General features: G+C 44.5%; 1 protein-coding gene across 2 annotated transcripts in view; it reads right to left on the bottom strand.

The window, feature by feature from the left end:
* The window catches only part of RAB5B (RAB5B, member RAS oncogene family), a 41967-nt gene that overhangs the window by 19020 nt on the left and 10016 nt on the right, over positions 1-12931 (bottom strand). The window lies entirely within an intron of this gene.

Raw genomic sequence — 12931 nt, forward strand, 5'->3', positions numbered from 1 at the left:
ACTTTGGATAAACCTCCCTCATTGCTCGATCAAAACCAACCCCAGGAGTGTAATTCTCCCCCAGGTCACACATATACAGTTGTGGCCAAAAAAGTTTTGAGAACAACACAAATATTAGTTTTCACAAAGTTTGCATCTAAACTGCTTTTAGATCTTTGTTTCTGTTGTTTCTGTGATGTAGTGAAATATAATTACACGCACTTCATACGTTTCAAAGGCTTTTATCGACAATTACATGACATTTATTCAAAGAGTCAGTATTTGCAGTGCTGGCCCTTCTTTTTCAGGACTTCTGCAATTCGACTGGGCATGCTCTCAATCAACTTCTGGGCCAATTCCTGACTGATCGCAACCCATTCTTTCATAATCACTTCTTGGAGTTTGTCAGAATTAGTGGGTTTTTGTTTGTCCACCCGCCTCTTGAGGATTGACCACAAGTTCTCAATGGGATTAAGATCTGAGGAGTTTCCAGGCCATGGACCCAAAATGTCAACGTTTTGGTCCCCGAGCCACTTAGTTATCACTTTTGCCTTATGGCACGGTGCTCCATCGTGCTGGAAAATGCATTGTTCTTCACCAAACTGTTGTTGGATGAAGTTGCTGTTGGAGGGTGTTTTGGTACCATTCTTTATTCATGGCTGTGTTTTGGGGCAAAATTGTGAGTGAGAAGCAAGCCCACACATGAATGGTCTCAGGATGCTTTACTGTTGGCATGACACAGGACTGATGGCAGCGCTCACCTTTTCTTCTCCGGACAAGCCTTTTTCCTGATGCCCCAAACAATCGGAAAGAGGCTTCATCGGAGAATATGACTTTGCCCCAGTCCTCGTCCATTCACCGTATTTTCTGCAGAAGATCAATCTGTCCCTGATGTGTTTTTTTTGGAGAGAAGTGGCTTCTTTGCTGCCCTTCTTGACACCAGGCCATCTTCCAAAAGTCTTCACCTCACTGTGCATGCAGATGCGCTCACACCTGCCTGCTGCCATTCCTGAGCAAGCTCTGCACTGGTGGCACTCCGATCCCGCAGCTGAATCCTCTTTAGGAGACGATCCTGGCGCTTGCTGGACTTTCTTGGACGCCCTGAAGCCTTCTTAATTGAACCTCTTTCCTTGAAGTTCTTGATGATCCCATAAATCAGGGGTAGGCAACCTCCGGCACTCCAGCTGTTGTGAAACTACAACTCCCAGCATGCATACTTGCTCTTCTCTTCTCAGAACTCCCATATAAATTAATGGAGCATGCTGGGAATTGTAGTTTCACAACAGCTGGAGTGCCGAAGAGTTGCTGATCTCTGCTATAAATTGTTGATTGAGGTGCAATCTTAGTAGCCACAATATCCTTGCCTGTGAAGCCATTTTTATGCAACGCAATGATGGCTGCACGTGTTTCTTTGCAGGTCACCATGGTTAACAATGGAAGAACAAGGATTTCAAGCATCACCCTCCTTTTAACAGGTCAAGTCTGCCATTTTAACCCAATCAGCCTGACATAATGATCTCCAGCCTTGTGCTCGTCAACATTCTCACCTGAGTTAACAAGATGATTACTGAAATGATCTCAGCAAGGTCCTTTAATGAAAGCAATGAAATGCAGTGGAAAGTTTTTTTGAGGATTAAAGGGACACTGACAGGGCCAATAAGCATATTGAGGTCTATATATGTGACTACAGGTCTTATACAGGGTATTACAATCATATAAGTATCCCCCCTGTCCACATTATACAAACAGTAAACTTTACGTTCTATAACCTGCTCCAAGGTCTGCAATCTGCCCAAGGGGCGGCGTTTCACTTCTCTTGCGCCCAGCCAGCCTCCCCAACTGCCGATTTGAAGCGCCGCCCAGCTCATGAATATTCAGTTTGCTGGGCGGCTTCTGCGGTCCCCGCTCTGAAGCGCTTCGCTTAACAGTGCCCTGCGCATGCGCCGGATCTTGTGAAGTCCGGTACAGTAAGCGCCGCCCAGCTCATCAATATTCACTTCGCTGGGCGGCGCTTACTGTCCCCAACTTCACAAGATCCGGTGCATGCGCAGGGCACTGTTAAGCGAAGCGCTTCAGAGCGGGGACTGCAGAAGCCGCCCAGCAAACTGAATATTCATGAGCTGGGCGGCGCTTCAAATCGGCAGTTGGGGAGGCTGGCTGGGCGCAAGAGAAGTGAAACGCCGCCCCTTGGGCAGATTGCAGACCTTGGAGCAGGTTATAGAACGTAAAGTTTACTGTTTGTATAATGTGGACAGGGGGGATACTTATATGATTGTAATACCCTGTATAAGACCTGTAGTCACATATATAGACCTCAATATGCTTATTGGCCCTGTCAGTGTCCCTTTAAGTTAATTTTAATGGCAAAGAAGGACTATGCAATTCATCTGATCACTCTTCATAACATTCTGGAATATATGCAAATTGCTATTATAAAAACTTAAGCAGCAACTTTTCCAATTTCCAATATTTATGTGATTCGCAAAACTTTTGGCCACGACTGTACATTTCATTGTTGTCCTGATTCCGGGCAGGCACTTGTGACGAACACTACTGCTGCCAATACAAGAGGAAACAAAGGACAATAGGAAAAGTTAATCCTTCTTGTCCCGTGACCGCTGCAGGCAGGTCAACATCACATGCTTGGGATCATTTATTCCTATAAATCTTGGTGACAATCAGTAGAAAAGCAGTCAACCTTAACAAGCACCCTAAAAGGTTGGATTCACACACAGCATTTAAGTTTGATTTTTTTTTTCAAGGCATTTTGATGTTTATGTGGCTAAAGTGCTGCACTCATATGTCAATTCTATGAAGTATATCAGAATGTCTTGTGGCATTTGGGGGGGGGGTCAGTGGATTTTTTTCAGGCATCTTCAGAAATGCATGTACCACGACGACACAAATAAAACAAACACTGCAAGCATTAAAACACTAGAAACAAACATAAAAACACTACAAACAAGCATAAAAACACTTCAAATGTAAAAAAAAACAACCTTATACTGTAGGCATTTTTAAACCGTTTTAAAAAGCAGAAGAAAAAGAAAGAAAGCTCAGGGAAATATAAAATAGGCCACGCTCACTACATATTACAAAATCATGAGTAGATATCATGTAGAGAGTGACTGGTAAATCCACTTCATTTACAGATAGCTATAAATTGGTATGATTCATTCGTTTCCCAATGAGTATAATGAATAGGGATCAGTCTAAATCCCCAAAATTAGTTAGTGAGAATTATATATATATTTTTTTCTGTGGCTCATAATAGATAGTGCAGACCATTCATAGGTGACAGTTACTTGTCAGGTTATACTGATATGAATGGACGACTGAAAATGCTGTCCAAACTGATAGTACTGTGGACCAAATTCTCGTCACCGATTTTCAGTTGGATGTTTGATAATTTACTATGTATAAACAGGGTTTTCGACCCATCACATAAAGCCTCATTCACACATCCGTGCGCAGGTGGTCAGTGATGCATCTGTGAAGCTGTCCATGAAGGATCCGTGTGTCCGTTTTTTGCTGTCCGTGTTTCGCTGACACTAAAACAGCTGAAGCATCTCTTCTTAATGATCCGTGAAACACGGATGCAACACGGATGGCATCTGTGGTTTTTACAGACCCACAGACTATAATGGACGCAATAGATCCGTGAACACGGACAAAATAGAACATGCATCCGTGCTAAAAACACTGATGTTCTGTCCGTGGAGAACACGTACAGCACACGTGAATGAGGCTTAACCCTACAACAGAGACCAATCAATACTAAACCAGAACTCCTTAAAGTGGTTGTCAGTGTTAAAGGGGTTGTCCGGGTTCAGAGCTGAACCCGGACATTCCTCCATTTTCACCCCGGCAGACCCCCCCCACTAAGTTCGGCGTACAATGTTTGGGTTCAGGTTATCTAAGAATTACGTTATCACGGACCATAACTTATGGTCCGTGGTAGCGGAATCCTTAGATAACCCGATCCTTGTACGCCTAACCTGAAAACACAAGTTCGCTCATCCCTAGTTCCTGTCAGGTTCCAGTAATTTGAACAACAAAATGGCATTGCAGACTTTACAATGATTGTAATCAGGTATACCAGAACCCCGACTCAAAACGAAGTAAGGCCTCATGCACACGACCGTTGTGTGTTTTGCGGTCCGCAAATTGCGGATCCACAAAACACGGATGCCGTCTGTGTGGGTTCCGCAATTTGCGGAACGGCACGGACAGCCATTGATATAACTGCCTGTTCTTGTCCGCAAAACGGACAATAGGACAGGTTATATATTTTTTGCGGAACGGAGCAACGGATGCGGACAGCACACGGAGTGCTGTCTGCATCTTTTGCGGCCCTATTGAAGTGAATGGGTCCGCATCCAAGCCGCAAAAACTGTGGCTCGGATGTGGACCAAAACAACGTTCGTGTGCTTGAGGCCCAACAGTGCTAGTATATTAAAAAGTACAAACAATGCCTAAAGGTGGCAGCTTATTTCCCTCTACCTGCTAGGAACACGCTTGCTAAATAAGAATAGCAGTCAGCACCGTCACCATAAGCGAGTCATAAAAGGCTGATGCATTTACAGTACATATACTAGACATAACTATAGAGTGACAACTAGCTGCCACTGGAAACGTATAGAAGTATACTTTTGCATACACTTTTGCACAGATTTTTGCATTTTACTGTTCATTTGCTTCTTAAATGCAAAATTCTGAAGGTTTCTAAATATTCATTAAAAATGTCCTCCCACATTGATTCCTCAGAGTGCTGTTCACTGCCGGACCCCAGGTCAGGGAAAGCGGCCAGATCCCATTAGTCAACGGAATTCAGCTAGGCCGGGAATATCCGGCTAGGCCGTCCAGGCTGAATACTGCTCCTGTGACATGGGGAGGATGTTGTACATGGCACATCAGAGTGTGGAAAGGAAGGAAAGCATCCAAGCAGCTCACACAAGTGTAGAAAGAAAGCAGAGAATCCACACACTCCTCAGCAGGAGAGGATGTATATTGTACGGTAAAAATGAACCCTTAGGGGCTGTGCAAGACAAAATCAGTCTAGAAATGAAGCTGTGTGCCTATATACCAGAACTAGTCAAGGCAGCAGCATCCTGGACACACAAACCTCATATCCAGGATGCACATGTACTGATACACAATAAGTGGTAAAAGCAGCAGTATCCTGGACACATGGACCTCATATCCAGCATGACCACTTGAGAAATGTATAAAACTAGGAGCAGGCTGCAATCAACACATCAGGGGTTTGATAATGATTGAGGGAATGAAGATTGCAGTCGGAAACTTACTGCAACATTTTTATGATAATTAGTAAAATATGTAAAAATACTATTTTACTATGGCTATGGCATCCATAAACCTCAAGGATCTGTTCACATGTCTCGGCCTTCCACTTCAGGTGTATTTTAGTAGTATTACCTTACACATTACATGGGAGACATATGCTACTGTATAGGCACACAGTGGCATATGTTGACCATAGTGCCATACTGTTAAAACCACACAAAAAAAAAAATAAAGAAATAGTTGTCATTTAAATATTTACACCAAACAGGTCTCCAATGTAAAAAAAATTAATAAATAAAAATATTATACTAGAGGTGGCCACTGGTATGGGAATGCTGAGGCCAAATGGACACTCTTATTAGGGGTGGGCGATATAGACGATATGCAATATAAACTATATAAATTTGGCCAACGATAGAGATTTCGTTTATATCGCCATATCGCAAGTAGAACATGGCATGCGCCGCTCTCGGCACTCACCATGTTCTCCTGAGCCGACACAGTGGAGAAGGAGGGAGTCCCTCCCTCCCCACTGTGTGCGGCTGCCACTGACCACTAATGAGAACAGAGTACGAGGAGGAGGGGAGGGACTGTGGCCACTGCGCCACCAATGAGAACAGAGTAGGAGGGACTGTGGCCACTGCGCCACCAATGAATATAGTTAATATGCCTGAATACAAACGTAGCCTGCATGTGCCAGCCATATCCCATACCTGGCCTCTATTACTGCGCACCGTGATCCGCCGCAATTAACCCCTCAGGTCCTGACATCCCCAAAAATACCCACCTTTTATTTTTATTTTATTACATATAATATTCACAAATAGGCTGTTATTATGTAATAAAAATAAACTGATGTCCTTTCAAACGTCCTACATATAATATGGAGAGAAGGTCTCCTTCATCTAGCTGTAGCCTGATCTCCTGTGCAGAGAAACCTGTTGCTCTTGTACCTGTAGTCTTACTGATTTCCAAGAACAAAGTCACACCGTCCTTAACAATCGGTATAATTCCAGCCAGGCTAACGGTAAATCTGTGTCAAGCTTTCTTTTATTGAAATAAAATGTATAGCAAGCTATATACAGTACTTGCTTCCAATGAATATAGTCCCACAAACACATTTTAATCACAGCTTATTCTGCATCACCCATTATACCATGAGATGCACGTATCCAAATGTCATCATTACTGGACCCTATAAATGGAGATTTTACATCCTCCTGACTTGTGTTTTAGTAATTACTTGCAGTCCCCATTTAATAATTCTGGAGCATCTACGTATGATTTTATGTGGTGCCATTCCTTTATTATTCCTGCTAGAAGTCATGAATGAATTATTGGCAGTTTGCAATGACGGTCCAGATGGGAGTTACCAGTTAGGGGTGTGTCCTTGCACAGAATTGTTATTACATGGGAAATACAAGTAGTTGCTAAAACAGACATGTCAGGAGAGGTGACAGGTCCTCTTTAACCGCCTCTGGACCGCCTAACGCAGATGTGCGGTCCGAAGGCGGCAGCGCTGCGCAGACTGACTCATATACGCGTCATCTTGCGAGACGCGAGATGACACGCTTTGCCGGCCCGCGCATGCGCAGTTCGGGCCGGCATTTCGTCAAGGGGAGGTCGCGTCATCAGCTTGCCAGCCAATGATCGCGGCTGGCAAGCTGATGATTTTTTAAAAATCCAATGAGAAGCCAGATAACAGATCATATTAGTAAATATGATCTGTTATATGGCTGCCCTGCTCCTCTGCTGGTCCTTTTCGTTGGTTGGATCCAGCAGAGGAGCAGGCTTCACAGTGAGTAGCACCAACACTACATACTTAGCCCCAGATCACCCCCTGCACCCCAATTAACCCTTTGATCACCCCTGTCAATCACTAGTGAAAGGAAAAAAGTGATCAGTGCAAACTGTCACTTTATTTTTTCACTGGTATTGACCGTTAGGTTTTAGGATAGTTTAGGCCCCTTGGTTAGGTAGTTTAGGGATCGGTTAGCGCCCAGCCCACCGCACCGCAGTCACTGATTCGCTGATTAGCACATCGCTAATCAGCATTTGTACTTTTATAGTATCTGGAAGTGATCAAAACTGATCACGGTCAGATCTATAATTGTATTAGTGTCACTTTAGTTCTCCCTCCACCCAAAACGCAGTGTTTGCCCGATCAGGCCTGATCGGTCGCCCACACGTGCGTTCGCCCACACCCGCCCCACCGCAGTGACAAAAAAATTTTTTTTTTTGATCACTGCACATTCACTTTACACGCGCTGCGGCGATAAAAAAAATAAATCTGTTTTGATATTTTTTATCAACTGCAGCGGCCTCCGGTACTTCGCTAGCCTCCCCTTTGTAAGACAGGCTTGCTTTTTTTTCTTGGGTAGTCTCAGGGAATACCCCTAAATTTAGTTGCCCAAATGTCAAACAGGGGGTATTCTTCTGAAGAGGCCTACAGGCTTCTGACCCAGTCGGATGAGGAATGGGAACCCTCATCTGATGAATCTAGCGGGTCAGAATACGAACCTGTAGAAAGCAGTGGCTCTCTGACCCAAAGTTCGGACGAGGAGGCTGAGGTCCCTGATAGCACCAGGCGTACCCGGCCCCGTGTCGCTAGACCACAGGTTGCGCAGGATCCGCTTCAAGAGCAGCAGAGTGTGGCTGCTGCTGTCGGATTACGTGGTGAGGCATACACCAGCAGCCCAGCCCTCCCTGGACCTAGTACCAGCACTGCCGTACAACATGGTGAAGTGGCGAGCACCAGAAGGGCAGTTGAAGCTGGTACGGTGGCACGTGCAGTAGTGACCCCGTCGCAGCCACCGCAAAGACGTGCCCGTAGAGCCCCTAGAATCCCTGAGGTGCTGGCAAACCCTGATTGGCAGTCCCCAACTTCAGCCGCACCTGTAGTTTTCCCTTTCACTGCCCAGTCTGGAGTTCGGGTTGAGACAGCTCAGATCGGTTCGGCCCTGGGATTTTTTGAGCTGTTCTTGACTGCGGAGCTCTTAGACATAGTTGTGGCCGAAACAAACAGGTATGCCACACAATTTATAACCGCCAACCCGGGAAGCTATTATGCCCAGCCTTTCCGGTGGAAACCAGTCCAAGTTTCCGAAATTAAAACTTTTCTGGGCCTTCTCCTCAACATGGGTCTAACTAAAAAGCATGAATTGCGGTCATATTGGTCCACGAACCCAATTCATCACATGCCCATGTTCTCTGCTGCTATGTCCAGGGCACGTTTTGAGGCCATCCTGCGTTTCCTGCACTTTAGCGACAACACCGCCTTCCGTCCCAGAGGCCACCCTGCTTTTGACCGGCTCCACAAAATTCGGCCCCTCATAGACCATTTCAACCTGAAATTTGCAGATTTGTATACCCCAGAGCAAAACATCTGCGTAGATGAGTCCCTGATACATTTTACCGGGCGCCTTGGCTTCAAACAATACATCCCAAGCAAGCGCGCCCGGTATGGGGTCAAATTGTATAAGCTCTGTGAAAGGGCCACAGGCTATACCCACAAATTTCGGATCTATGAGGGAAAAGATCAGACCCTGGAGCCGGTCGGTTGCCCTGACTACCTGGGGAGCAGTGGGAAGACAGTCTGGGACTTGGTGTCACCCTTATTCGGCAAGGGGTACCATCTTTATGTGGACAATTTCTACACAAGTGTGGCCCTCTTTAGGCATTTGTTTCTAGAACGGATTGGCGCCTGTGGCACCGAGCGAACTAGTCGCGCGGGCTTCCCCCAACGGCTCGTTAGCACCCGTCTTGCAAGGGGGCAGAGGGCCGCACTGTGTAACGAAGAACTGCTCGCGGTGAAATGGAGAGACAAGCGTGACGTTTACATGCTCTCCTCCATTCACGCAGACACGACAATACAAATTGAGCGAGCAACCCGTGTCATTGAAAAGCCCCTCTCAGTCCACGACTATAACCTTCACATGGGAGGGGTGGACTTCAATGACCAGATGTTGTCTCCGTATTTAGTTTCCCGCAGAACCAGACGCTGGTATAAGAAGGTGTCTGTATATTTAATTCAATTGGCTCTGTATAATAGTTTTGTTCTCTACAGTAAGGCTGGGAGAACTGGATCCTTCCTCAAATTTCAGGAAGAGATCATCGAGTGTAGTGAGCCGTCTACACGAGCGACATTTCCCCAATGTCGTTCCTGGTACCTCAACCCAACCGTCACCCCGAAAAAGATGTCGTGTCTGTAGCAGGAGTGGAATAAGGCGTGACACCCGCTATTTCTGTCCTGACTGTCCTGACCACCCTGCCCTATGCTTTGTTTCCGGAAGTACCACTCACAGGTACACCTAGCATAGGGATCATCTCACCAGGACAGGCACACAGGGCTAATTCACTCACAGCTGCTGCAAACCTCTCCTTTCACCTGGGACAAAGTGCATAACGCACTTTGCCACATCTTTGGGCGATTTGCGCTTTGCACATTGACCCATGGGGAAGGAGAGGTTTGTTCTATAAAAGGTAAAAAAAAAAAAAAAAACACCAGTAAGCAAAAAGGTTAATGTTTAGTTAAAAAAGTTAAAGTTTATATATTCTGTTCCAAAGTTAATAAAATTATTGCGTTGCGGCCTGGTTTTTTCTTTTCTTTTTTTTACCTTCCAGGTGGACCAACCGATCGACTAGCTGCAGCACTGATGTGCATTCTGACAGAAGCATTGCGCTGCTGTCAGATTACACGCAAGTCGGTGTATGCGGCGCTGCAAGACGAGATTTCTACTCTGCAGTAACAGATACGTTTGCCAAGGCATACGAGCTGAGGAGGAGGCGGCGTTCCTATGCTTTGGCAAACACTTTGTATATAAAAAAAAATAAAAAATCCTGGCAATGATTTATTCATACACATCGATTGATGTGAATGGAGAAATCTGGTTTGCCAGGGCATACGAGCTAAGTGCGTATGGATGTTGGGCGGAGCTCCTATGTCCTGGCAGACGCCTTTCCCCTCCTTTTTTTTTTTTTGGCAGAGATTTTTTCATCCACATTGATCGATGCGAATGAAGAAATCTGTGCCGTTCATTTTTTTCTTTCAGCCCAGAGGCTGAACGGAAAAAAAAATCTCATTACCTGTATGCTCAATATAAGGAGAATAGCAGAAACTCCTAATGCTGGCCATACATGTAATGATTGCGGAGACCCTCAAATGCCAGGGCAGTACAAACACCCCACAACTGACCCCATTTTGGAAAGAAGACACCCCAAGGTATTTGCTGAGGGGCATATTGAGTCCATGAAAGATTTAAATTTTTGTCCTAAGTTAGCGGAAAGTGAGACTTTGTGAGAAAAAACAAACAAAAAAAAAAATAAACTATTTCCGCTAACTTATGCCCCAAAAAAAAATTTCTATGAACTTGCCAGGCCCCTCATTGAATACCTTGGGGTGTCTTCTTTCCAAAGTGGGGTCACATGTGGGGTATTTATACTGTCCTGGCTTTTTAGGGGCCCTAAAGCGTGAGAAGAAGTCTGGGATCCAAATGTCTAAAAATGCCCTCCTAAAAGGAATTTGGGCACCTTTGCGCATCTAGGCTGCAAAAAAGTGTCACACATCTGGTATCGCCGTACTCAGGAGAAGCTGGGGAATGTGTTTTGGGGTGTCATTTTACATATACCCATGCTGGGTGAGAGAAATATCTTGGCAAAAGACAACTTTTCCCATTTTTTTTTTATACAAAGTTGGCATTTGACCAAGATATTTCTCTCACCCAGCATGGGTATATGTAAAATGACACCCCAAAACACATTCCCCAACTTCTCCTGAGTACGGCAATACCAGATGTGTCACACTTTTTTGCAGCCTAGGTGGGCAAAGGGGCACACATTCCAAAGTGCACCTTTCGGATTTCACCGGTCAATTTTTACACATTTTGATTGCAAAGTACTTCTCACACATTTGGGCCCCTAAATTGCCAGGGCAGTATAACTACGCCACAAGTGACACCCCAAGGTATTCCGTGAGGAGCATGGCGAGTTCCTAGAATTTTTTATTTTTTGTCGCAAGTTAGTGGAATATGAGACTTTGTAAGAAAAAAAAAAAATAATCATTTTCCGCTAACTCGTGACAAAAAATAAAAAGTTCTATGAACTCACTATGCCCATCAGTGAATACCTTAGGGTGTCTACTTTCCAAAATGGGGTCATTTGTGGGGTTTTTCTACTGTTTGGGCATTGTAGAACCTCAGGAAACATGACAGGTGCTCAGAAAGTCAGAGCTGCTTCAAAAAGCGGAAATTCACATTTTTGTACCATAGTTTGTAAACGCTATAACTTTTACCCAAAAAATTTTTTTTAGCAGACATGTAGAACTATAAGTTTTGCGAAAAATTTATATATGGATGTCGTTTTTTTTGCTAAATTTTACAGCTGAAAGTGAAAAATTTCATTTTTTTTGCAAAAAAATCGTTATATTTTGATTAATAACAAAAAAAGTAAAAATGGCAGCAGCAATGAAATGCCACCAAATGAAAGCTCTATTAGTGAGAAGAAAAGGAGGTAAAATTCATTTGGGTGGTAAGTTGCATGACCGAGCGATAAACGGTGAAAGTAGTGTAGTGCAGAAGTGTAAAAAGTGGCCTGGTCATTAAGGGGGTTTTAGCTAGCGGGGTTGAAGTGGTTAAAGGGTCACTGAGTTTTTTGGGTTTTTTTAACTACTCATATGTCATGGGGACATATCAAAAGTTTTGATTGATGGGGTGAGCAATAAGACCCTCATCAATCGCTAGAACGAGGAGACCATATTACGCCCTCTCCTTGCTGCAGGAGAGGAAGCGAGACGGACTCAATAGAATACGGGCCTGTCTCGATTCTGTCTCCTGCATTGAGGAGAGAGAGTGCGATATGCAAATGCTTTTCTCTTCTTGTTCTACGGATTGGTAAGAGGGTCTCAGCATTTAGTCCCCTACCAATCAAAACTCTTTACAAAAACTCAGTGACCCTTTAAGTCATTTTTTATATGACCCTATTAACATTCGTTACAGTATGGGGCTGCCTGTTCATACCTTTTAGGTGGCCATAAAAGTGGCACATCGCCTTGTGTAAACGGGGATGCGATGCAACAAATGTAAACTAAAGGGGGGGGCAAACAATCACATTAACGATTGGTTGCGCCCATATACTTGCATGCCTACGATGACAGCTAGATTTAAATAGAGCTTGAAGTGGTATTCTCACGTCCGCAAATGGCGGATAATGTATGTATGATGTAAAGAAAGTTAATATGAGGCACTTACTAATGTCTTGTGATTGTCCATATTGCTTCCTTTGCTGGCTGGATTCATTTTTCCTATCACATTATACACTGCTCGTTTCCATGGTTATGACCACCATGCAATCCATCAGCAGTGGTCATGCTTGCACACTATAGGAAAAAGCACCGGCTTATGTGAGCCCCCGCGGTCCACCGCTTTTTCCTATAGTGTGCAAGCGCGACCACCACTGCTGGATTACAGGGTGGTCGTAACCATGGAAACGAGCAGTGTATAATGTGATCGAAAAATGAATCCAGCCAGCAAAGGAAACAAAATGGTCAATCACACTACATTAGTAAGTGCTTTGTATTAACTTTCTCTACATAATACATGCCACTTGGTGAAGCGAGACAACCCCTTTAAATGAGCACCGATCAACATAT

The sequence above is a fragment of the Bufo gargarizans genome, chromosome 3, assembly GCF_014858855.1.
Source record: "Bufo gargarizans isolate SCDJY-AF-19 chromosome 3, ASM1485885v1, whole genome shotgun sequence".
Taxonomy (NCBI): Eukaryota; Metazoa; Chordata; class Amphibia; order Anura; family Bufonidae; genus Bufo; species Bufo gargarizans.